The sequence below is a fragment of the Ursus arctos genome, unplaced genomic scaffold (assembly GCF_023065955.2).
Source record: "Ursus arctos isolate Adak ecotype North America unplaced genomic scaffold, UrsArc2.0 scaffold_37, whole genome shotgun sequence".
Classification (NCBI taxonomy): domain Eukaryota; kingdom Metazoa; phylum Chordata; class Mammalia; order Carnivora; family Ursidae; genus Ursus; species Ursus arctos.
The window spans coordinates 23,676,400-23,703,707 of NW_026623053.1; positions in this window are offsets into that span (position 1 = coordinate 23,676,400).

The following is a 27,308-nucleotide window of genomic DNA, read 5'->3' on the forward strand; positions in this document are numbered from 1 at the left end:
GAACCCTGAATTAGAAATGACTAACATAATAAAATAAAAAATCATTATATAAAAAAAAAAGAAATGGTACATGTAGCAAAGTTTTGTAATATTCATCAGTCAGAAACAAAAGCTTTTTAAGTCTCATTTAAACATGGCTTGTATGTCTAGTAAACAAAATACATTCCCTAAACTCAAAGAAAATTTAATTAATTTAAATACCACCTTGATTACCTCTAGTATTGATCCAGTGGAAGAATTTACCAACATGCTGAAAACAGTTGAATGCCAGTGTCTTTGCCCTTTTCTTATTTAGCACAAAATAAAAATCATAGGATAATGTAAGAATCCTGGTTCTATGTTCCAAGTTGCAAAATTCCGCACATAGTCATTATTATTGGATAGAATTATGGAGTCTTAGCAACTTGCATTTGTAACTTCACTAATAAAAAACGTGTTGGCTTTTTTTAAAGATTTTATCTATTAATTTTTGAGAGAGAGAGAGAAAGCACGAGTAGGTGAGAGGGGCAGAAGGAGAAGCAAATTCCCCACTGAGCAGGGAGCCCAATGCAGGACTCAATCCCAGGACCCTGGGATCATGACCCAAGCCGAAGGCAGATGTTTAACCAACTGAGCCACCCATGTGCCCAAAACATGTTTGGGTTTTAAGAAGAAACTGTTCTTGCTCTCAAGATATTTTTCCCTGTATCTTCCCTGAAACAGGACAGAGAAAAGAGGCCACAACTTGGAAGTTTTAGTATATTTTCTGTAGGCAAACTTCTTTCTTCTCTTTTCTTATTAAAAACAAACAGGACCCTATAAATGTTTTCCAAAAATAAATTTTTCTTAATAGTGCAAAGGAAGATGATAGATTTAGTAAATCTGTCTTCTACTTATGATAGGCAACTGATAGCATAGGATACTGAGGTGATTATAGCTTTCTATTGCTCTATTAATATTAGCACCCTGGTAAACATCCTTCTTGAGAGAATGAAGAAATGAAATTTTTTCACTTAAGAGATGATGTTTTCCAATTATTATAAGTAATGACTGATATTTCAAGTAACCTGGTTGCTGATTTGAACCAGAGCCCAGAGGTCTAGGCCAACCTCAAAGTAAAGTATACTGGGCAGAGTACTAGGGTATAGACCCAAGGTTTATCAAGGGACTATGTCCGGGCAATCTAGGTTAGGCATCAGAACATGAGGACCAAGCACAGAAGCAGAGGTCAAGTGTAAGCTGGAAATATTAGATTGGAATAGAAGGTATGGATGGTATTGTCCCCTAAGCCTGCATACCTGGATGCCCTTTTAACAGCACCTGTGACTTCCAGAAGTGGGTAGGGTCTATTAACAGTACCAGATTGCTTCAGACATACATGAGAAGCCCACAGAAGTCTCCACTGAGTTCAATTTGAGGTTATTTGTTTCATGTTTTAATTTAAATTTTTTTATAAAAATTTTTAATTATGTTATGTTAGTCACCATACAGTATATCCCAAGTAAATTCTAATTAGTTAAAAGATAGTGTAATATTAGTTTCAGAAGTAGAATTTAGTGACTCATCACTTACATATAACACCCAATGCTCATTCCAACAAGTGTCCTCCTTAATACCCATCACCTATTTAGCCCATTCCCCCCACCCATCTACCCTCCAGCAACCCTCATTTTGTTCTCTATAGTTAAGAGTTTCTTATGCTTTGCTTCCCTCTCTTTTTTTTTTTTAAGATTTTATTTATTTATTTGACAGAGAGAGAGACAGCCAGTGAGAGAGGGAACACAAGCAGGGGGAGTGGGAGAGGAAGAAACAGGCTCCCAGCAGAGGAGCCCGATATGGGGCTCAATCCCAGGACTCCAGGATCACACCCTGAGCCGAAGGCAGACACTTAACGACCGAGCCACCCAGGCGCCCCATGCTTCCCTCTCTTCCCCACCCCCGCCATGTTCATCTGTTTTGTTTCCTAAATTCCACATGAGTGAAAGCATATGGTATTTCTCTTTCTCTGACTGACTTATTTCACTTCACATAATACTTTCCAGTTCTACCCACATAATTGCAATAGGAAAGATTTCGGGGTTTTTGATGGCTGAATAATATTCCCGTGTGTGTGTGTGTGTGTGTGTGTGTGTGTGTGTGTGTGACCTCTTCTTTATCCATTCAACAGTTGATGGACATTTGGGTTCTTTCCATTATTTGGCTATTCTTGATAATGCTGCTATAAACATCAGGGTCCATGTGTACCTTTGAATCAGTATTTTTGTATCCTTTGGGTAAATACCTAGCAGTGCAATTGCTGGGTGGTAGGGTAGTTCTATTTTTAACTTTTTGAGGAACCTCCATACTGTTTTCCAGAGTGAGGGCACCAGTCCACATTCCCACCAACAGTGAAGGAGGGTTTCCCTTTCTCTGCTTCCTTGCCAATATCTGTTTTTTCCTGGGCTGTGAATTTTAGCCATTCTGACAGGGAGAGACTGTTTTTTAATTTTCTGCACCCATGCCTGAGGCAATTTTATCACAAAAACAAGAGTTAAACATCCTTCTCAAAATGATCTATAATTTTCTCTAAAGAATAAGGTTTGATTGTCGAATATATACAAAATATTTTTTTCCAAAGTCCAAATGGGAAAAAAGTGAACTTCCTCAAAAGCTTCCTCAGGAGATCATGAAAAGCACTTTTCTTTCCCAGGGAATGAAAGTAGCCAATTCAAATTTTATTTCATTTTTATAAGACCCACATGAAAGCACCTATTTCTGAAGGAACAGAGTTCTACTGTTTCTAGGCCCTCTATTTCAACTTTCCTTTTTCTCCCAAGATTCCTGCAGTCAGGACAGCCCAAAGCCATCAGCTGGGCCAGGTGAACACCTCACTGGACACCTCATTGGGTTCTAAGAATCCTGCCAGTGAAAGAAGAGATTGGAGGCACATGGGGTAAGAGTTTGAATAACCTTTCTGTAGGAAATGAAGCACTAGACTAAAAACCTCCACGCTCATCCTCACTTTTCTTCTGAATTTTCTAAGCAAATGCTTAAAAGGAATTCCTCATTCATCCAAAATACATAACCACTTACAGGTGAATAGCAAATATAATATCTCCTAACAAAGAGGCAAATCCTGTTATTAGGATTCAAAGATTCTCCATAAATTAGGCTAATCAAATTCCCACAACTGAAAGCCACCCAGATAGCTATGGTTCATCTTTCATAGTTTTCCAACAGATTCAAGCACAAAGACTGTCTGCCCTTTCAAACGTACCCAGCTCTTTCCCTGCAGCCCCAAGTAGGTGACTAACAAAATAATTAGTTGATCATCATTTCTTTAAAAAAATAAAAGATAACATAGTACTTGTTAAATCAAATAGCTTTTTTCAAAGTTTCAAATACCTTTAAAAAAAATTGGTAAGTCTGATGATTACATTCTCTTTGAAATACAAACCAGCTTTTGAAATGCAACAAAAATCTGAAAATGCATATTTCATCAGAAAGAAATTTTCATTAAAAGTGCATATGGACTACATCTTACAGAACATTTGCATTTCTGGAAAAAATATCTAGGAAATATAGACATCTAATATATTTAATGACTTTACTCATAAAATTCAAAGCCATAGGGTATTGAGTAGCTCTTAAAGAGAAAAAATAAATTAATGCAATTCTTTCCCTTGCAAATAAGATATTATCCCACTTTAGAGATGAGCAACTGAGGACTAAAAAAATTAAGTGGCTCACCCAATGTCACAGAGTTAGTAAGTAGAGGACATAACAGTAGAGCACAGTTTCCATGCCTCCTAACGAACTGCTTCTTCTGAAATATTTATTTATAATTGGTTGTAGCTAAGTGAAAATAAAATTTTATGACTGCCACAAATATTTTTAAACACTTATTTTAGAAAATTATTTTTTCTAATTAAATTATATTTATTATACTCTAGAAAAATTATAGTATCTATGTGATTTCAATAATTAAAGAATAACCAATGAGTTAAGAAGTCATTCTACTTATATCACATCATCCTTTTGCTACTTTCCTGCAGGACAGAATACATTATCAATGGATAGAGAATAAAGCCAAAATGAATTGAAACCTAAAATTTAAGTTTAAAAATGAGTTAAAAAAATAACCAGGAAGTAAAAGAGACTCAAGAAATAAGCATAATGTTCTGCACAGCCAAGGAAACAGTCAAAAAAAATAAGAGGCAGCCCACGGAATGGGAGAATATATTTGCAAATGAGGCTACAGATAAAAGACTGGTATCCAAGATCTACAAATAACTTCTCAAACTCAATACGCGAGAAACAAACAAATCATAAAATGGGCAGAAGATATGAACAGACACTTTTCCAATGAGGACATACAAATGGCTAACAGACACATGAAAAAATGTTCAAAATTATTAGCCATCAGGGAAATTCAAATCAAAACCACACTAAGATACCACCTTACGCCAGTTAGAATGGCAAAAATTGACAAGGCAAGAAACAACAATTGCTGGAGAGGATGTGGAGAAAGGGGATCCCTCCTACATTGTTGGTGGGAATGCAAGTTGGTACAGCCACTCTGGAAAACAGTGTGGAGGTCCCTTAAAAAGTTAAAAATTGAGCTACCCTATGACCCAGCCATTGCACTACTGGGTATTTACCCCAAAGATACAGACGTAGTGAAGAGAAGGGCCATATGCACCCCAATGTTCATAGCAGCATTGTCCACAATAGCTAAATCGTGGAAGGAACCGAGATGCCCTTCAACAGATGAGTGGATTAAGAAGTTGTGGTCCATATGTACAATGGGATATTACTCAACTATCAGAAAGAATGAGTTCTCAACATTTGCTGCAACATGGACGGCACTAGAGGAGATACTGCTAAGTGAAATAAGTCAAGCAGAGAAAAACAATTATCATATGATTTCTCTCATCTATGGAACATAAGAACTAGGAAGATCAGTAGGGGAAGAAAGGGATAAAGAAAGGGGGGGTAATCAGAAGGGGGAATGAAACATGAGAGACTATGGACTCTGAGAAACAAACTGAGGGCTTCAGAGGGGAGGGGGGTGGGGGAATGGGATAGGCTGGTGGTGGGTAGTAAGGAGGGCACGTATTGCATGGTGTACTGGGTAGTATACGCAACTAATGAATCATCGAACTTTACATCAGAAACCAGGGATGTACTGTATGGTGACTAACATAATATAATAAAAAAAACATTAAAAAAAGAAATAAGCATAATGTAAGATAGCAAGAATTAACAATAATGTTTTTATTGTGAACATATGTACATATGTATAATAAATACATTTGTATGTACTTACCCTGGGGTAAATATATATCATAAGATAACCTGGGAAATTACCTACTGTTGGTATCCTGACATCTGCATGGCGTATGCATTCCAAGTGTCAAACAACTAAAACAAAATTTCACTTCATGAACACAGACTTACAGAAATTGATGATTTCCTATACCTTTCATTTGTTTGTGAATTCCATTCAGATAAGTATCTAATGAAGTTAATTCTCAGGTATCTAAAACATCAGAAAAATACTCACTCTAAGGAGCTAAGTTTATAGCTTTAAATTGCAAATTATTTTTTATCATCTAGAATAGAAATCTTTATACAGCTATTGCCTGCCATCTTAGTCCAAGTAGATAGAAAATAATTTGCCCTTTACTGACTTAGAATGTTTTTGTGAAGAAGATGCTCTCTGGGCCCACTGAGTCATATATGATTATTTGCCTCTATTTCTCAATGGTCCCAGAATATCATCCTTTGCTAGTGATTATACTTGTTTTGTGCATTTTTCTGACTTCTGTCTCACTATCAGATTGTCAATCCTCCACATAGAGGATTCATAGCAGGGGAAAGGTGTTGGAGTAAATGGTCTCTAAGGCCCGTTCTAAGTCTATATTTCTTTTCTTTCTGCTGTCACTTACTTTCCTAAATCAGTAAGGATGCTTTCAACTGTGAGTAAGAAGACTCTGTTAAAGATGACTTTAAAGACACATTATCTCACCAACTGAAAAACTTAAGTTAATATCAAGGGCTTATAAATTCACAGGCTCAGCAAAGTCTGAGCTCTGTTTCCATTTTGGAGCAATTCTCTTGGCTTTCCCCTTACAGATCCAGAAGGGCCCTATCAGATATCTTATCATGTGCAGACAACATCAAGTAGAAGTATAATCTGCAATTTCCCTATCTTGTGTCCTATTTTAAAAGGAAGAAAATCTTCCCAAGAACTCATAGAGTTCTCTTGTGTCACTGTCCATAATTATAACCCCTGCCTAAGACTAAGTTGTCAAGGAAAGTCATGTCACCACCATGACCAGATGAGCACAATCAAGATTTATCTATCTGGGAAGATTTGGCAGACTAATGGTGAAAACACTAACGTTTGACTAAAGAAGGAGAGAAATGACTATTGAATGTCTACCAATACTCTCTTTTTAACAATTCAAATGAGCTGCTTCTCCTCTGATATGGACATAAAGTAAAAAACTCAGACTATTGAATTTGTGGATAAATTAAGATTAAATTCACACTAAAGATATCCCCATTTTCCCACAAGTAAAATGTGAGTCTTACTGCATCAATTTCATGACAATTTTTTGAAGTCTTGGAAAATTCTTTGGCCTAATTCCTTGCTTCAAGCCAAATCACAGCTAAACATTTATTCTTTCAAAAATATTGATTAAGGACCTTCTGCATGCCAAGCATTCCACTGGGCACTGGAGACACAAGGATGAGCAAAAACAGAAATTATTCTCACTAAAGGAGAGCTTATAGTCTAACAGATCATAGCTGAATCAGAGTGTTATTATACTTGAGATAAGAAGCTGACACACCACTAGATCTCACAACCCTGAGATCATGACCTGAGCCAAAATCAAGAGTCCAACGCTTAGCCAACTGAGCTACCCAAGCGTCCCTACCTTCTTTTAAATTTAGATTAAAAAATAAAATCATTTGCATGAGCTCTTAGTATCCTATTCACATATGCATTCCCTCAACATTTCCTTTCATTTCTTCATCTTCATCTGCCCATTCCAAAGATCTATTAAGTATCCCCTGAAGCAATCATCAAGTAAAGCCATCTTGATGTCACACAACTGTTTTCCTTTGCTCAATGAACAAATCTAGAGAAGTCAGTCTTCTACTCTCCTTGCCTCAAGAAAACTCATATTTTTATTTGAAAAACTCTTATATTTTTATTTGAAAAACTCTTATATTTCTATTTCCTAAAATTTGTATTAAATATTTTCTGACAATAATAGAAAATGATCACTGCACAAAATTTGATGATGCAAAGTCCTTATGCCTAAAATAGACTGCTGTTAAAACACATAAATTCAAAATTACATATAAAATGTTATACAAAATGCGATTTACATTACTTGTTATTACAATATTGATATTCATTTTAGAAGTAACCCACAAAGTAAGATACATAGAACTAATGTTTGCTTGTATGTCCAATTCTCCTCTTAACATCTGTATGCAAAATCATAGCAATACCAGGCCTTTGGAACAAGCATCCATGTGTTTTTCTTTGATTCATGCATAATCCAAACCAGTAGTATTGACTTGCTGCTACAACTGAAAACAATTTTCCAGTCTTGGTCAACATGGTCTTGTCTCTCTAGATTCTGATTCCCTGAAGCACAGACACCATATTTAATCACTCTTCTTTACCCCAACACCATCCAGCAAAATATCTTCCATATAACATCAACAAATATCCAGCCTATTAAGATATTCTTTTCCCTCACTTCCTTGTGAAAATTAAGTCACCAAAAGCAATAGCAATTATTAGAAAAGACTAGAAGCGAAGAGAGTCAGCTAGTCTTGGAAAGAAGAGATAGCTTTGGCCATTTCTGGGAATGGTAGAAACATATATACTCAAATTGATAAACCTACCTTCCAGGATCTTACTATCTATTTAGAAGGCTAATTATATACAAAATATTACACAAAAATAACTAGCAGAAAGCAAAATACATGCCATAAGATTGCTAGAGATAAGCATTAAGCAAGTTCAGAAGGAAAAAAAAAAAACTCTATGCAAAGTCTTTATGGAAGGGTAGGACCTATATGTAAATCATAAAGGCAAAAGAGTATTTTAAAAAGACAAAGGGCAATGGCAGACCTAAGAGGGTATGAATAAGAGTGTAAAGAAAGGAAGGTCCATCCTTCACAAAAATTAACTCAAAATGAGTCATGGACCTAAATGTAAAACACAGAAGTATTCCTAGAAGGTGTCTAAGACATTGGGGGTAAAAATATACATAGAAGAAAAGACAGTCTTCAATAAATACTGTTGGGAAAACTGGACAACTACACACAAAAGAATGAAATTTGATCACTTCCTTACACCATATACAAAAATAAACCTGAAATGGATAAAGACCCAAATGTAAGAACTAAAACCATAAAACTCCTAAAAAAATAGTAAACTCTTAAATATCAGCCATAGCAATATTTCTATGGGTCTGTCTCCTCAAGCAAGCACAATGAAAGCAAAAATAAACAACTGGGATTCCTCAAACAAAAAAACTTTTGCACAGTGAAGGTAACCATCATCAAAATGAAAAGGGAACCTAGTGAACGGGAGAGATATTTGCAAATGATATATCCAATAAGAGGTTAACATCCAAAATATGTAAAGAACTCATACAACTCAATAACAAAATAACAAAAAATTTAAAAATGGGCAGAGGACATGAATAGACATTTTTCCAAAGAAGACATACAGAAGTCTAGCAAACACATGAAAAGATGCTCAACATCAATAATCAATAGGAAAACAAAAATTAAAACCACAATGAGGCACTTTTTTAAATTTCAGTTTTTAAATTCAAGTTAGTTAACATATATGGAAAAATTGGTTTCAGGCATAGAATTTAGTGATTCATCACTTACATAATACCCAGTGCTCATCACAACAAGTGCCCTCCTTAACACCCATCACCCATTTAACCCATCCCCCACTAATCTCCTTCCATCAACCCTCAGTTTGTTCTCTATAATAAAGAGTTTCTTATGATTTGCCTCTCTCTCTTCTTTTCCCTTCCCCTACGTTCAACTATTTTGTTTCTTAAATTCCACAGATGAGTGAAATCATATGGTATTTGTCGTTCTCTGACTTATTTCGCTTAGCATAATACTTTCTAGTTCTATCCACATCATTGCAAATGGCAAGATGTCATTCTTTTTCATGGCTGAGTAATATTCCCGTGTGTGTGTGTGTGTGTGTGTGTGTGTGTGTGTGTATCAACTCTTCTTTATCGATCCATCAGCTGATGGACATTTGGGCTCTTTCCACAGTTTGGCTATTGTTAATGATGCTATAAACATTGAGGTGCATGTGTACCTCTGAATCAGTATTTTTGTATCCTTTGGATAAACACTTAGTAGCAAAATTGCTGGGTCATAGGGTAGTTCTATTTTTAACTTTTTGAGGAACCTCCATACTTTTTTCCAGAATGGCTTCACTAGTTTGCATTCCCACCAGGACTGCAAGAGGGTTCCCCTTTCTTTGCATCCTTGCCAACATCTGTTGTTTCTTAAGTCCAGAGATGTTAATTTTAGCCATTCTAATTGGTGTGAGGTGGTATCTCATTGTGGTTTTGATTTGTATTTCCCTGATGCCAAGTGATGTTGAACATTTTTTCATGTGTCTGTTGGCCATTTTTATGTCTTCTGCCCATTTCTTGGCTGGATTACTTGTTTTGTGAGGTATTGAGTTTGGTAAGTTCTTTATAGATCTTAGATACCTTTATCTGATATGTCATTTGCAAATATCTTCTCTGATTCCACAGGTTGCCTTTTAGTTTTGTTAACTGTTTACTTTTCTGTGCAGAAGCTTTTTATCTTGATGAAGTCCCAATAGTTCATTTTTGCTTTTTTTCCCCTTGTGTTGCAGACATATCTAGTAAGAAGTTGCTGAGGCCAAGGTCAAGCAGTTGCTACTTGTGTTTTCCTCTAGAATTTTGATTGTTTCCTTTCTCAAAATTAGGGCTTTCATCCATTTCGAATTTATTTTTGTGTATGGTGTTAAAAAGTGGTACAGTTTCATTCTTCTGCATGTCACTGTCCAGTTTTCCCAACACCATTTGTGAAAGAGACTGTCATATTTCCATTGGCTATTCTTTTCTTCTTTGTTGAAGATTAGTTGTGGGTCCATTTCTGGGTTCTCTGTTCTATTCCACTGATCTATATGTCATCTTTTGTGCCAGTACCATACTGTCTTAATGACTACAGCTTTGTAATACAGCTTGAAGTCCAGAATTGTGATGCCTCCAGCTTTGCTTTTCCTTGTCAAGATTGCTTTGACTATCGGGGTCTCCTGTGGTTCCGTACAAATTTTAGGATTGTTTGTTCTAGCTCTGTGGAAATGCTGGTGGCATTTTAACAGGGATTACATTAAATGTGTAGATTGCTTGGGTAGTATAGACATTTTAATAATATTTGTTCTCACAATGAGGTCTTACCTCACACCTGCTAGAATCAAAAAGACAAGAAATAACAAGTGTTGATAAAGACAGGAAAAAAGGCATCCTTGTTCACTTGTCACTGTTGATGGGAACATAAATTGGTGCAACCACTGTGGAAAACAGCACGAAGGGTCCTCAGAAAATTAAAAATAGAAATACCATATAATCCAATAATTACACTTTTGGGCATTTATCTGAAGAAACTGAAAACACTAATTTGAAAATATATGTGCACCCTATGCTTATTCCAGCATTTTTTTACAATAGCCAAGATATAGAAGCACCCAAGTGTACACTGACAAATTGAGTGGATAAAGAAGATGTGGGGGGGAGGGTATACACATGTATATACATAAATATAATGGCATATAATTCAGCCATAAAAAAGGATGAGATCTTGCCATTTGTGATAACATGGGTAGACCTAGAGGGTATTATGATAAGTGAAATAAGCCAAATACCATATGATTTCACTTATATGTGGAATTTAAAAAACAAAACAAATGAATAAACAAACAAAAAGCAAAAATAGACCCATAAATACAGAGGAGAAACTGATGGTTGCCAGAGGAGAGGGGTTGGGGGTATGGGCAAAATTGATGAAGGGGTGTGGGAAATACAGGCTTCCAGTTATGGAATGAATAAGTCATGGGGCTAGAAGTTACAGCATAGGGAATATAGTCAATGGTATTTATTGAATTAGGGTTGTATGGCAGATGGTAACTACACTTGTGGTGAGCATAGCATAACATATATACTTGTTGAATCACTATACACCTGAAACTAATGTAACATTGTAAGTTAACTATACTTAAATTTAAAAAATAGAAGCACTATATAATCCAACAATTCCACTACTGGGTATTTTTCTGAGGAAATTAAAAACACTAATTTGAAAAGATACATGCACCTTTATGTTTATTGAAGAATTATTTTTTTTAAAGATTTTATTTATTTATTTGACAGAGATAGAGACAGCCAGCGAGAGAGGGAACACAAGCAGGGGGAGTGGGAGAGGAAGAAGCAGGCTCCTAGTGGAGGAGCCTGATGTGGGGCTCGATCCCATAACGCCGGGATCACGCCCTGAACTGAAGGCAGATGCTTAACGACTGTCCTACCCAGGCGCCCCTATTGCAGAATTATTTACAACAGTCAAGATATGGAAATAATCTAAGTGTTCATCACGGAATGAATGGATAAGGAAAATTGCCATATATGATAAAGGAAATTTCCAACTTTTAATGTTTGTGGGCCCTGCTCCTGGGCTCCCAGTGAAGCTATATTTTAACACTTACCAAGGTCAAAATGACTTGGCAAAACCTTAAAGCACGGGCTCTATTTCTGCCCCAAGTACACATTGTACATATGCTTTGTTAAAGAAAATAACCAAAAAGGAACATTCTGAACACAAAAGATAAGAAAAAGTAAGAAACTTCCCTGGTTCCCGTAAGATTAAACTCATACAGCCCTGCATATGCTAGAAACTTAAGACAAGGTCTGCAACTTTCTGAAATGTTCTTTGTCAAAAATTTTCTAACTTTTTATTTAAAAAATGTGTATAATCCTACACCAAATGTTCCCTTACTAAAGCACTCTCTTCTTTGTGAAGATTGTGTATCCCTGGCAACTGCCTTAACCTGGGCTTGAATAAAACTCTCTTCCTTTTTTTCTTTTAGAAATTCCAAAAGTTTCGTTCATTTTACATCCACATATATACAGAATACTATTCAGCCATAAAAAAGAATGAAACCTTGCCATTTGTGACAATATGGATGAACCTTGATGGTATTACGCTAAGTGAAATAAGTCAGACAGAGAAAGACAAATACCACATGATTTCACTTACCTGTGAAATCTAAAAACAAAACAAATGAACAAACAAAATAGAAATAGACAAATACAGAGAACAAACTGGTGGTTGCCAGAGGGGAAGGGCTAGAGGGATGGGCAAAATGGGTGAAGGCAATTAAGAAGAACAAATTTCTATTTATAAAATAAATAGGTCATGGTAATGTAAAGTATAGCTTAGGGAATATAGTCAATAATATTGTAATAATTATGTGGCAGATGGTAAATAGACTAATTCTGGTGATCATTTCATAGTGCATGTAAATGTTAAATCACCATTGAATACAATATTGTATGTCAAATACACTTCAATTTAAAAGAAAAGAAGAAAGCAACATCCTCTGGCAACTATTTCAAATGGCCCTTCACTCATAAAACAACCAGTTCTTTTTAATATTCCTTAATGCATTTCTAGGTTCATAGGAAGTAAGTGAAATCATTAAGGATGGATTTTCTTGTTCTCTCTCTCACATACACACACCTACCACATCATGTACACACATACACAATTCAGAGCTGAGAATAGTAAGCTTTAAGGAGAATGGAGAGTCGGGATTTTTCCAGAAGTCAATAGTTGACACTATTCCAGCAATTAAGAGAACAGTTCAATGGAAAAGTGAAACTGAAACCTCAAGACTTAATCCCCAGGACCCTCTAAGTGGGTTAAAGTGTAGTTGTGTGCCATCCCCCAACACCCTGTAGGTGCAATATAAAACATTCACCTGAGTAACTGATCACTACTTCAAGCCCTCAGGATTTCCAGGGATAAAATGGACATATATGAACTCACAATCAACAACTATACAAGGAATTAAATTAAGCTATCCAGAGGGAAGAAATGATAAACATTATATTTGGACCTGCAAAGAAATCATATGGGAGTTACAAAATGCCAAATATAAATAACTGTATAAAATGTTTGAAGAAACAAAGGATGAAATCATGAAAATGAACAATCAACACAAGATTGTAAAAATGATCAAGTAATTTACAAAAGTAGTCAAATAGGACCATTAGAAATAAAAAAATATAGAGGAAACTAAAAATTGAATGATTAGTTTAAAGTACAAATTAGATCCAGCAGAAGAGATTAAGGGGGGGGGAGTGTAATTATCTCAAATAAATGTAGAAAAAAAATTTAACAAAATTCAATATCTATCCATCATTTAAAAGAAAACTCTTAGAAAACTAGAAGAAGAAACATTCTTAACTGATAAAGAGAATTTACAAATTTTGAAACACTCCCTTTAAATCGTTTTTTTTTTTTAAGAAAAGAATGCCCTTTATTACTGATGCTTTAAAATGCCTGAGAGAAAACTTAGAGAATATCATAGTCACCTGAGGACAGGGAAGGATTTCTTTAAAATGACAGGAAAGGTATTCACCATAACAGAAAACTAAATATAACTACAAAATAATTTAAAATTTCTATTCATTATAAACATCAAAGAAAAGTGGAAGAAGATATTCTTAACATATATAACTGACAAAGAATACACTATAAAGAACCTCTGCAAATCAATAGGAAAAAGACAGAAAGTCCAATAGAAAATGGGCAAAAGATAGGAACATTTTACAAAAGAGGAAATACACAAGTAGAAAGATGCTCAGCTGGGGCGCCTGGGTGGCACAGCGGTTGAGCGTCTCCCTTCGGCTCAGGGCGTGATCCCGGCGTTATGGGATCAAGCCCCACATCAGGCTCCTCCGCTATGAGCCTGCTTCTTCCTCTCCCACTCCCCCTGCTTGTGTTCCCTCTCTCACTGGCTGTCTCTATCTCTGTCGAATAAATAAATAAAATCTTAAAAAAAAAAAAAAAGATGCTCAGCTTTAATCAGAAAAAATGTAAAGACATTAATGAAATCTAATTTTAAATCCACTAAGTTAGCAAAAATTAAGAACTGCAAAGGTGTTGGAAAGGTTGTAAATTAACCGAGATTTTTATATAATTTAAAAGAAAATTGTAAGGAAAATTTGACACAATTGGGTGATTTTATTTTTTCTCTCAGAGATTCACATTTATTTGCTGCACATTTTTTAAAAAACTAGAAATCCAAAATCACTTTAATCCAATTCCAGGGAATGAGATGATTCAAATCTGAGCTATAGTTCCTGCAAGGAGCAGTCTATTTCCCATCCTCTCTCACTTTCAGGGTGAACTCTTTCAAAGTTTCAACTCCAAGTATGGACGATTTACCAGGCTCTCGGTATGGCTAGCCCTAACCTTCAGTTTTTGCCTCCCTATTTCTGGGAAACTATCAAAACTGCTGCCTTTCATCTACTTCTTCCTGAATAAGCAGAGACCTTTAGTGTAAAAGTGGCCCCAAATTCCTTACTTGCTTCTTTGGGTTTCTTTCTTCTCCCAGATCTTGGCCCCCAAATTCCTCACAATTCTTATTAGCTTTGTGATACCTCGTTTGCTTTTTATTGAGGTGTAACTGAAATATAACATTATATTCATTTGAGGTGTATGACATGGTCAATATTTGTATTTATTGCAAAATAATCACAGTAAGTCTAGTTAACATCTGTCATGTATAGTTACAAATTTTTTTCCTGTGATGAGAACATTTAAGACCTACTCTCTTATCAACTTTCAAATACGCAATACAGTATTTTTTGAGGATATTTCTTTTTTATTGAGGTATAACTGGCATATGACATTATATTCATTTCAGGTGTATAACATAGTAATTCATTATTTGTATACACTGCAAAATGATCACCACAGTAAGTCTAGTTAACATCCATCACTACAAAATTTAAAACATTTTTTTTTCCTTGTGATGAACCTTTTACGATATACTTTCTTGGCAACTTTCAAATATGCAGTACAAAATTATTGACTATGGTCATAATGCTATACATCACATCTCTATGACTTATTTATTTTCTAATTGTAAGTTTGTATGTCTTGATCCCATTGACCCATTTCACCCACCACTGCAATTCCCCTCTCCTCTGGTAACCACCATTCTATTCTTGTATCTATGAGGTTTTTTTCATTGTTTTGTTTTTTAGATTTCACAGGTAAGTGAAATCATATGGTATTTGTCTTTCTTTGTCTGACTTATTTCACTTAGCATAATACCATCAAGGTTCATCCATACTGTCACAAATGGCAAGGTTTCATTCTTTTTTATGGCTGAGTAGTATTTCATTGTATATATCACTTTTTCCTTATTCATCCCTCAGACACTTATGTTATTTCCCTATCTTGGCTACTATAAATAATGCTTTAATGAACATAGAGGTGCATAGGTGGATATATCTTTTCAAGTTAGTGTTTTCATTTTCTTCAGATAAATACCCAGAAGTGGAATTGCTGGATTATATGATAGTTATATTTTTAATTTTCTGAGGACCCTTCATACTGTTTTTCACAGTGGCTGCACCACTTTACATCTCCACCAACAGTGCACAAGGATTCCTCTCTTTCCACATCCTCCACTAGTTATCCCTTGTCTTTTTGATGATAACCATTCCAACAGGTGTGAGGTGATATCTCATTGTGGTTTTGATTTGTATTTCCCTGATCTCATTAGCAATGCTGAACATCTTTTCATGTCTCTGTTGGCCATCCATATGTCTTCCTTGGGGGAAAAAAAAATGTCTATTCAGATGCTCAGATCTTCTGTCCATTATTCATTGATTTTTTTTTTCTTTGCTATTGAGTTGGAGGAGTTTTTTATATATTCTGGATATTAACCTTCTATCAGGTATATGATTTGCAAACATTTTTTCCCATTCAGTAGACTGCCTCTTAATTTTTTTGATGGTTTCCTTTGTTGTCAGAAGCTATTTAGTTTGACATAGTCCCAGTTGTTTATTTTTGCTTTTGTTGCCTTTGCTTTTGGAGTCAGATCAAAAGATCATCACCAACACCAAGGTCAAGGAGCTCACCGCCTATGTTTTCTTCTAGTCTTTTGGTTTCTGGTCTTACATTCAAATCTTCAATTCATTTTGAGTTAATTTTTGTGTATAGTGTAAGAGTCTAGTTTCATTCTTTTGCATGTGGCTGTCCAGTTTCCCAACACCATTTGTTGAAGAGACTTACAATAGAGTGTTGTGATATCTTTAAATATATAACTGGAGAATGGGGGCAGCTTCTGTAATATTCCTCAAGGGATCCACCCTGTGTGGAACTAAAGTTAAAAGAAAAACTTAAAATTTCATTTCCCTGGCCTTTGTCCTTTCCTTCCTACACATGGCAATTGTCCCCAAAGTCTCTTTCCCATCCACCCTGTAAACTTCCTAGCAAAATATTTCCAAATTTCTCTGTAAGGTTAATTTTCCCTCCCTTCATGTTTTTTTGCCCCCCACCCACAGCTCCCGCTTTTTTGAATGAGCTAGCTTCTCTATTTCCTTCAGTTCTTCCTCTCAACCATTCCTTTGATCATCATAAAAAACAAGGACTGGAAACAGTCTCTGATGGTGGGGATTATGGGTAGTTTTTATTTCTTTATCTTTATCAGTATTTTCTAAAGTTTTATAACAAATAGGACTTTTTTTAACTTATCATGTTTAACATCACAGTGTTTCTTAACAGATTGTAGACCGTGTTTTGTTATTCCATACCTATGCATAATTTGATATTTGCCTCTGCTATAATCAAATCAGCATGATCTATTTGCACAGGTGATTTCCCTGTTTCCTTAGGACTTTAAAACTCTGCAGCTGCTTTCATGTAGAAAATGAATTCCCATGCAGGTGTCCTTGCTTAAATGACAGATTCACAATTCTGTTTCCAGGCTTCCCTTTTAGCTTTCACTTTTACTTATTTGGTACTCATATGTGGAAAATGAGGGGTTTTTTTCTTCTTTTCTCTTTTTCAGTAGTGCAATGGGGATAATATTTTTTGAAATATTTTCAGATGCACTTTCACATCTGTAAGTCATACTGTCCTATGACTTGCTGCCCAAGAAAAGGCTGACATCAGCTGGAACAATAAAGTCACTGTTTAGCGTAACTGCCAAATCAAATTTTTAAAAAATCACCAACAAGAGAATGGTCCTGAAAGCTAGCCTTAGTTGAAAGAGGAACATTTTATCAATTCTTTAAGCTCCAATTAACATATCAAGAGCCAGACCTCTGTCTCTGAGCCATGAGTAGAGGTAACTCAGGTGTGAAATAAAAACCATCCCCACACATAGAAGGAAACCTCGCCCATTGAGGCTTGTGGACTACAGAAAGAAGAGAGCAGAGATAGAGGAGAGCATCAGCCAAAATTCCAGGTGGGTACAAAATTCCAGGTGGGGAGGTATATCTGAATTAAAGGATCTGTGTGATAAACTTCATTCGGAACTGTAGGAGGAGACTAGAACCCAAGATGGCTCCACGTCAGTGCAAAATGCTGCATCAAAACAATATTAGTGATATGCATAAACAGGCAGAGACTGGGCTGGAGTGAGTAGCTTCTTAGCTGCTAGGTAATATAGAAGAAACCTCAAAGTTACACAAGCCCAGGGCCAGGGCCTATGGTGCTCTTAAGGAACCACACTGGTGATGGGCAATATGACCCTTCCAGAGGCTGTAATCTGGAGAGCCACGGGCTGTGGGGAAAGGGAAGATCATAGCTCAGACTCAGAAAGGACTGCAGCTCAGGTGAACCACAGTGGTGCCAAATCTGCAAGGGTGACCGGGCTCTGCCTGATGTAAGGAAACAAAATGTAGTTTTGTCTGCCACACAACAGTAGACCCCAGCCCAAGAGGCCAAGAACTACATCATGATGTATACACTGAAGTAAGAACCAAAAAGTCATAAAGGCTAGCAAAAGACCTATTGGCAGATTAAGATCATTCTTCTCCATTTTTTGCTGAATTGGATACCTTTAAAAGTTAAAAATTGAGCTACCCTATGACCCAGCCATTGTACTACTGGGTGTTTACCCCAAAGATACAGACGTAGTGAAGAGAAGGGCCATATGCACCCCAATGTTCATAGCAGCATTGTCCACAATAGCTAAATCGTGGAAGGAGCCGAGATGCCCTTCAACAGATGACTGGATTAAGAAGGTGTGGTCCACATATACAATGGAATGTTACTCAGCTATTAGAAAGAACGAGTTCTCAACATTTGCTGCAACATGGACGGCACTGGAGGAGATAATGCTAAGTGAAATAAGTCAAGCAGAGAAAGACAATTATCATATGATTTATCTCATCTATGGAACATAAGAACTAGAAAGATCAGTAGGGGAAGAAAGGGACAAAGAAAGGGGGGTAATCAGAAGGGGGAATGAAACATGAGAGACTATGGACTATGAGAAACAAACTGAGGGCTTCAGAGGGGAGGGGGGTGGGGGAATGGGATAGGCTGGTGATGGGTAGTAAGGAGGGCACGTATTGCATGGTGCACTGGGTGTTACACGCAACTAATGAATCATCTAACTTTACATCGGAAACCGGGGATGTACTGTATGGTGACTAACATAATACAATAAAAAATCATTAAAAAAAAAAAAAAAGATCATTCTTCCCCAGTACCACAATGTCATGGTAATGCCCCCAGATATACAGACACGATTCTGGGGAGAAGCAAGGGGAATGGGAAGAAATCTGAGATGCTGAGCACATACTAACAGTGAGTTTCCTAAAAGACACTGTTTTAACTGGCAGACTCAGATTCAATTCATTAGAAAGTTATGGTTTGTTCCTTTTTATCCCCACCGGCCACCATGGTGAAGTTTGTGAGAAAAATTAGGTCCATTGTAGAAAGTAAACATTTATTAAGCCCAGAAATAGACCTACTCATACACAAACATTTGATTTATGACAAAGATGGCACCACAGGGCAGCAGAGAAAGATGTTCTTCTCAATTCATGTAGCTGAAAAAATTAGATTACCATATGGGGAAAAAATGAAATGATCCCTATGTTGCTCCATGCACAAATATGAATTCCAAATAGCAAAACTTGTCTTTTAGAACTGTACTGCCCAATATGATAACTAGCCATTGTGGCTATTTAAACACTCAAAATTTTGAAATTGACTACTATAAATTGAGATACGCCATAATTACAAAATAAACAACAGATTTTGAAGATTTAGCATGACCTGAAAAACGTCAACATTTCATTGGTCATTTTTTATATTGATTACATGTTGAAATTACGATATTTGGGATATATTAGGTAAATAAAATATTACAATTAAATTCACCTGATTCCTTTTTACTTTTGTAAATGTGGGAGTTTCTAAGTAACACATGTAGTTCTCATTTCTCTCTTGCGCAGCTGTCGGCTAGAAGAATATATTAGAGAGTATCTTCTTAATTCATGTTAGGAAAAGATTATTTAAATTGCACAGAAAAATCACTGATCATAAAGGAAAAGAATGATAAATTGGACTACATTAAAATTAATGTTCATCAAAATACACCATTTGAAAAATTAAAGGTAAGCCATGGAGTGGGTTACCTTTTGGCAACAAAAAACTAACAAAGGACTGGTAGACAAAATATGCAAACAACAGCATTATTTGTACAAGCCCCAAACTGGAAATAAACCAAATGCCCATCGATATGTAAACTCTGTACATTTCCTTCAATGACATACTCTATTGCAATAAAAATGAGTGAGCTACAATTCAAGAAACATAGATGAACCAAACATTATACTGAACATAGAAGCTATACCAAAAGACTCCATGTTATATAATTGATTTATACAAAATTCAAAAGCAAGCACAGCGAAAGGCAAATATTTGGGGATAAATATTTAGGAGATTATAGTTGCCAAAGGCCAAGGGGGTTTCTAGGATGCTGGTACTACTCTATTCTTGACTTACGTGGTGATTACACAGAGTTTTTATCTTAAAATGATTCATTAAGCTGTATCTATATTTTATGCATTTCTCTGTACTCATTATAATTTACAATTAGAAAGACTAGAAAAAAGAGCTACTATTTTCCTTCTATATTTGGATAATAGTATTATATTTACCAGACTGCTACAATAATTTATTCTATAGTCTACTACATCTTTCATATGGTTATTCTAGCTATGACTTCTTACCTGTCTTACTCTAGGACAAGCTTTTAAGAAACGTAAAATTTTCTATCACTGTATCCATCTAAATAATTCTCAGTAATCCAACCAAACTGTATGTTATATTTAAATGTCTAAACATCACCATGGTGTTACCAATTGATTTTTTAGCCTCTGCATACATAAGCAATATTTTTTTGCAATCAGATTGGACTTTATTGTTCATGGAAGAAATAAAATTAAAATATCATTTTGAAAATTTCCTAAGAAAAGAAGGTAGAAAATGAACCATTACATTCCTAACCTCCTCTGATTTCCCTTGCTCAGGTAATATGTGTAAACCTCAGGTTTCTATCCATATCATTTTTATGTAATCCCAGGAAACCCCCAAATTAACTCACAGAAATTTTTGGTATTTAGCTGACTTTTTCATTGGCAAAATATATCACAAAAGAACTATTCTCAACCACAAAACTTAGCCATAGTCTTCTCTGTTTTATTAGTTTCCTGAGATTGCCGTAAAACAGTATCACATACTTAGTAAAACAACAGAAATTTATTCTCTTATAGTTCTGGAGTGTCCAAAAGCAAGGTGTCTGCAGAGGCGCACTCCGTCCAGAGGCTCTAAAGGAAAATCCTTTCTTGCTTCTTCCAGATTCTCATGTCCTTCAACATTCCTTGGCTTCCTTGGCTTATCATCCCACCACTCAATCTCTGCTTCCCTGTCTCCTTATCACTTTCTCCTTTGTATGTCTGTGTCTTCTCCTTTTCTGTCTCTTACCAGGACATGTCATTGGAAATAGGGCCCACTGAGGTAATCTGGGATGATTTTATCTGAAGGTCTTTAACTTAATTGCATCTATAAAGACCCATTTTCCAAATATGATCACATTCACTGGTTTGGAATGGAGACCACCATTCAACTCACTACACCTCTTACTGCTGGAAAAGGTCATCAAAAGGACATAGTTACCATTTGACCCACAAGCTAAACCCTGCACTCTGAGGTTCCTCACCTCCTCCCCTGTTCCTGCAACATATATTATGCCCACCATTCCCACAGAAAGAAACAGTTTTAAGGACATAGCCTTGAGAGAGTAAGATGTTATTGAGACCATCTGGAAGTATACGTGACTGAACCCTATTAAGGCCTCTATATAAATTTTTAAAATTCTGGCAGAGATCTACCCATCTTGCAGCCACCCCAGAAAAGCCTCATAAGTAAATTCCCTTGCTTATTTATTAAACCTGCTACCTAACAATCTAGAGTGACCTACCACTTTCTTCTGTCTCCCCTTGCCTGCCATGTATGGGGGCCAGTTTCATATTCACTTGGGGAAACTCCCAACGTTGCAAGCCAACAGTAATGTACGGTGGGGCGGGGGGGAATTATAAAAAAAATTAAAGGATACAAGAATAATAGAAGTTTTGGCACAGTTTGGGATGGGATTCCACAATTAAATTCCTAACAAAAGTGTATACATTACATATCCGTTTTCATACTCCACACAGTTAATCACAAACTCCTAGAGAACAGTAACTAGGTTTTATTCAGTTTCAAATCACAATACCTAACCTAGTGCTCTTGACATAGTAAAAAGAAAATAGAAAGTTAACACATATCATACAAAATAATTCTGTAGCTACCTAAGGACCAGTAGTGGTGCCTAGACTCAGAATTGGCTTTCACACCAGTTTTAACATAAGGAAACAGAATTGCCATTTTTTCCCTATCTGAAGCCTAAAAATTAAGCGTTATATTAGTCACTGACAACAACAAAAAAAAATATCTGGGGAGAGAAAGGGAGAAATGAAGTAGATAACAAAATATGCATAGATATGTTTGCTATGGGAAACTTAAAGAAGTAAAGAGAGAAACTGCTGGAGCCCCAATAAAGTACTCTGACATGCCCTAAGATGCTTTTACAAAAAGCCCACACAAATAGCACTGAAGGCATGAATGGTGGAGAAAAGAATGAAGACCTCAAGGCATTATCCATGAGGCAGAAGAAAAACTGTCTTGATATTAGTACGATTGGGATGACTTGGAAAAAGTAAACAGCCCACCTACACACAACTTCTCAAGGGAAAAAGAAATTATAATGTCAAAAATATGAAATTACTGTCAAAAGTATATAAAACCAAGTCTATAAGTTGTGAAATAGAAGTTATAGATCTATTCTGAGATGATAAAAAGTACACTTCTTTTAATAAAAATTCAAAACATGATCATTCGGTTATCACTCAAGTGCCAATCACGATCCAGTTTGTATTGTGCTTGCTTACCTTCCTACAGAAAAGTGTGTGTGTGCACGTGCACACATGAACACTGATGCATGAACAAAATCATTTTACTCTGTTTCAGTTGTTCAATATTCTGGTCAGGATCAGCTGTAGATTCTTCCTTGCTATGTGTAACTATCTGAAAATTATGTCAACACAGAACTTATTATCATTTTTGGAAAAATTCCTTCAAGTACTTGGTGAGTTATAAAAGATAAAATCTGCATAAAAAATATTCTGTCACCATCAAAAAACTTAACCTTCTGGTAAAGATTAAGAACCAAATGCACTTATCTACCTCTCAATCTCTAGAATTCCAATGAAATGATAGTAAAAAAATAAATACAAATGACAAAATCCTAGGAGCACTAATAATAGGAAAGAGAACTATTTCCTATTATAACTGAGCAGAGATAATTTTAATGATCCGTCTAGAAGATGGAAAGAGAAAGCAGCAACCTAGGAAGTTCACAGGTTAGCCTGTCATAAAGGCGGTCCCTGGTTCATCTAAGTGAGCCCATACGAGACCCAAGAGCCAAGCCAGGAGGTAAAGAGGATGGCTATGGAAAGAGAGCAGAAATCTGCACGATTTCTAAGTCTGCCTATAGAATTACTCCTCTCCTGCTTTCCCTCTCTCCTCCCCAATACTCCGGCCCTCTCCCCTGGAGGTGTTGTGTTTATTTCCTTTCATAAGCCAAGACATCCGTTCTAAAGAAACCAATCTTCAGGGATGCCTGGGTGGTTCAGTAGGTTAAGCATCTGTCTTCATCTCAGGTCATGATCCCAGGGTCCTGGGATCAAGCCCCACGTTGGGCTCCCTGCTCACTGGGGAGCCTGCTTCTCCTTCTCCCTCTCCCTCTGCCCGTCTCCCTGTTCCACCTCTCTTTCTTAAACAAACAAACAAACAAACAAACAAATAAAATCTTAAAAAAAAAGAAACCGATCTTCTATCTCTGTTCCATTATTATAAATCTCTTATCCTTTTGGAAATGGTTCCTACAGGTGCCCTGCAGACTGTTCCTCTCTGCCTAATACAAAAGACACATGGTCAGCACTTCCAGACTTATCCTACACCTTCTCCATAAATATGTATACACAATCAAGAATCTCCAGTACTTTGAGAAAAATGCAGAAAAGCAAAAAACTAAGGCAAACAAACAAAACAATCGGCCCAATGATAATTGATAATTCAGAAAAATAGAGAACTTAATTTTTATCCTAATAAGATTCTAAGGATGGAAAACATATTGTATCCATAAGATTAGAATAGGTTGCTTCCATGTCTTGGCAGAGACAGATAAATACCATATGATTTTATTCATACGTAGAATCTAAAAAAACAACAAAACAAATTCATAGATATTAAGAACAGATTGGTGATTGCCAGAGGCAAGGCAGGGTGGCAGGGAAATATAATGGGGTAGGCAAAATGAGTAAAGAGTTTCAAAAGAAATAAACTTCCAACTATAAAATAAGTCATGGAGATGTAATGTACAACATGGTGACTATGGTTAATAATACAGTATTGCGGGGCGCCTGGGTGGCACAGCAGTTAAGCGTCTGCCTTTGGCTCAGGGCGTGATCCCGGCGTTATGGGACCGAGCCCCACATCAGGCTCCTCTGCTGGGAGCCTGCTTCTTCCTCTCCCACTCCCCCTGCTTGTGTTCCCTCTCTCGCTGGCTGTCTCTGTCTCTGTCGAATAAATAAATAAAATCTTTAAAAAAAAAAATAATACAGTATTGCATATCTGAAAGCTGCTGAAAGAATATATCTTAAAAGTTATCATTATAAGAAAAAACACATTGTAACTGTGTGGTGATGTATGTTAACTAAGACATACTGTGATCATTTCACAATACATACAAATATCAAATCATTAAGTTGTATACCTGAACTAATGTGCTATATGTCAATTATATCTCAATTAAAAAAAATTAGAATAGGGTTCTATGCCAATGGAGCAATCAGAGAATTTTTTAAATTGCCTTGGAAAGCTAAATGTGTTTACTGAACTTTTTTTAAATCCAGTAGCACAGCTGGAAGGTGAAATCGAAAAATTGGAAAGGGAAAACACGAGAGAAAAGACAGAGAGACAGACCAGTGCTTCTCAAAATTAATGTGCATACAAATCACCTGGAGATCATGTTAAAATACAAATTCTGATTCCATAGATGTGGGATTTTGCATTTCTAACTAGCTCCCAAATGATGCCATTGTTGCTGGTTCACAGCCCACATTTTGAGTAGTAAAGACTTAGGTGCTCGGAAAATTTCAGAGCAACCAAAACAATTTTTTTTTTTTTATATATATATATAACAAGCAGTCCTAAGAGTGAACTCTGGTGGAGTCCACCGTCAGTCTCAGACCATCATTTGAAAGAGTTAAAAAAGGAACTCAGAGTGTTCCTATCTCCTGACCAGGGCTGAGCCCCCTTCCTTCTGCTCTTTTCTGGCTCAGGGTTTGTTCCTCCTTCAGCTTCTTTACTCTGCAGACGAATTCAGGGAATCATAATTAACCCATAATTAATAATGACAGTATTAAGGTTAGGTCATAGTAACCTATACCAAATTACCTCTCATTTGCTGTACAATATAACTGGGAATATTCAGTTTTTAAATGTAAACATTTCATGGTTCTATGAAAAGAAAGACAATCATAACAATATTCTGACATTGATTCTCCTCTTGCTCCCAAAGTTATATAATCACAGAAATATTTTTTAACTCTTCTAAACAGGAGTAAAGTCACTCTGTTCATGAAGCTACATAGTTTGAGTTTGGACTACATTGTATGCATTATTAGCTGTTTTTAAAGAATTTCTGGAGATTAAGGAAACATACTTTAACAAATGATACTTGAAGTTTCAGGTGGCTGGCAAATCAAGAGCTTCACTATCCCTGTTTTGCAAATTTGAATTTATCTTTTGTTTAAAATGTCTATTACAAACTAATGTTACAGGATTGAATTTATCTTTTTTTAAAAGCTCTTTATCACATACTAATTGTTAAATGAAATCTTTCTAAAGAGTTTCAAACTGAAACTATTGACCACTTTCTTTGTCCCCTAAAGTAGAAGCAATTAGTACTTTATCATTGAGGGAAACGAGTGTTCATAAAACCATTTGAGAAAAAAAAAGGGAGGATTTATGCCAAAAAACATTCTCTCTAGATACTTTTACATTTTTTGATTGCCTTCTTGAAGGAAAATATAAATTCTGATCCTCAAAAATGTTCCTGACAACTCGGGAAGTAAAGTATAAAAATTGTGTTTATCAGTAGAACACTATAATATTTAGAAATATTTAAAGTCAATTATAGCATTTTATACATAATACACTATATTTAAAGTGAGAATTGTGGGAGGTTGAGGAAATACAGAACTTTTTAAATGGAATGAGCTACTACATGAGGGAAGGGCCTAAATCATGCAAAGTTTTACAGACTTGACATCAACATTTCCTAGAATTTTTATTTTAGTAAAAATAGTGAAAAACTCAAGTTTCCCTAAGATTATATCAATCTAATCCATCTTGGCCCTTCATTTATTCAGTAGCATGGTATTACAATAATACCCTTTCTGTTAACTATCTATATTGCATAATTCTTTGATCTGGTCACTCACTATAGCAAGTGCTAAGTGTTGTCCACTCTATAACCAAAGGGAACCACAGTGGCTTTGATAGTTCATGGAGGATTCAATAGTATTGTTGATACTTTTTACATCAGTTGAGAAATAGATAATGTGTTACTGATCTAATCTTACTTATTAGACTGTTGTGCTTTTATGAATATGGATATATTTCACATTCCCAACTTTAATTAATAGGTCCTAAAACTTTCTGCCATAGTTATAACTGGACATTGTCAGTACCCTGCCCATACCTCTTACCTTTCCCACTTAAGCACAATTAACTTGATTTCTAACTGAAGATCTGACAATCTTCTCTGGTCTGTGAAGTCCACTTTACCCACCCATACTGCAGGCCAGAAATGTTGGGGAATTCATGACGCTCTGGCCTCAGAAATTCTGAACCAATGATGGAAGGAAGTTGGTATATTTCCTCTCGTGAGATACCTCTGAGGCATGTGCTTACACCAGCCAGAGTTTCCCCAGTGGGTTTAAGTCCAACTACCCACAGTGGTAACTGGTTTGATTATATACACTTTTCTGGCTGCCTTCCATTCTCTGTCTCAGTTTCCCCAAACCTCTACCAATATTTCCTGAATTTCCAAATAAACCACATGCACATGAATTCTTATCTTGGCATCTGCTTCTGATAGAACCAACAAAGAAAAGGAATATCAGAAGTGGTACCAGGAAGCAGATTCTCAGGAAGGGATTCTGGAATTGGATCGTTTGCCTGCCAGAAGTAACAATAACCCCATTTTTAGCACTTAGTAGGGTGGTAATAACCTTTGACATGCTGCAACATAACATTTACGAGGACTTTGACTTGGGGTTAATCGGAAGGTATAGAGGTAGAAGGGGAGACCAAGTCCTTTTGAGGCAGAATGCTGAACAAATGTATAAAGGACATATAAAATAGTAAAGGGTAAGTAACAAAAAAGTAAAATGATAAGTTAAAAAAAAAAGTAAGGGGTAAGCTACTTCATTCTTCCTTCCTGTCACTAAGAAAGAAGCACCGTACTTATATATCTCTTTGGATTATACAGACTGCATACCACACTTAGCAAAACTGTTTCAAATCATTTCTTGAGTAACTAG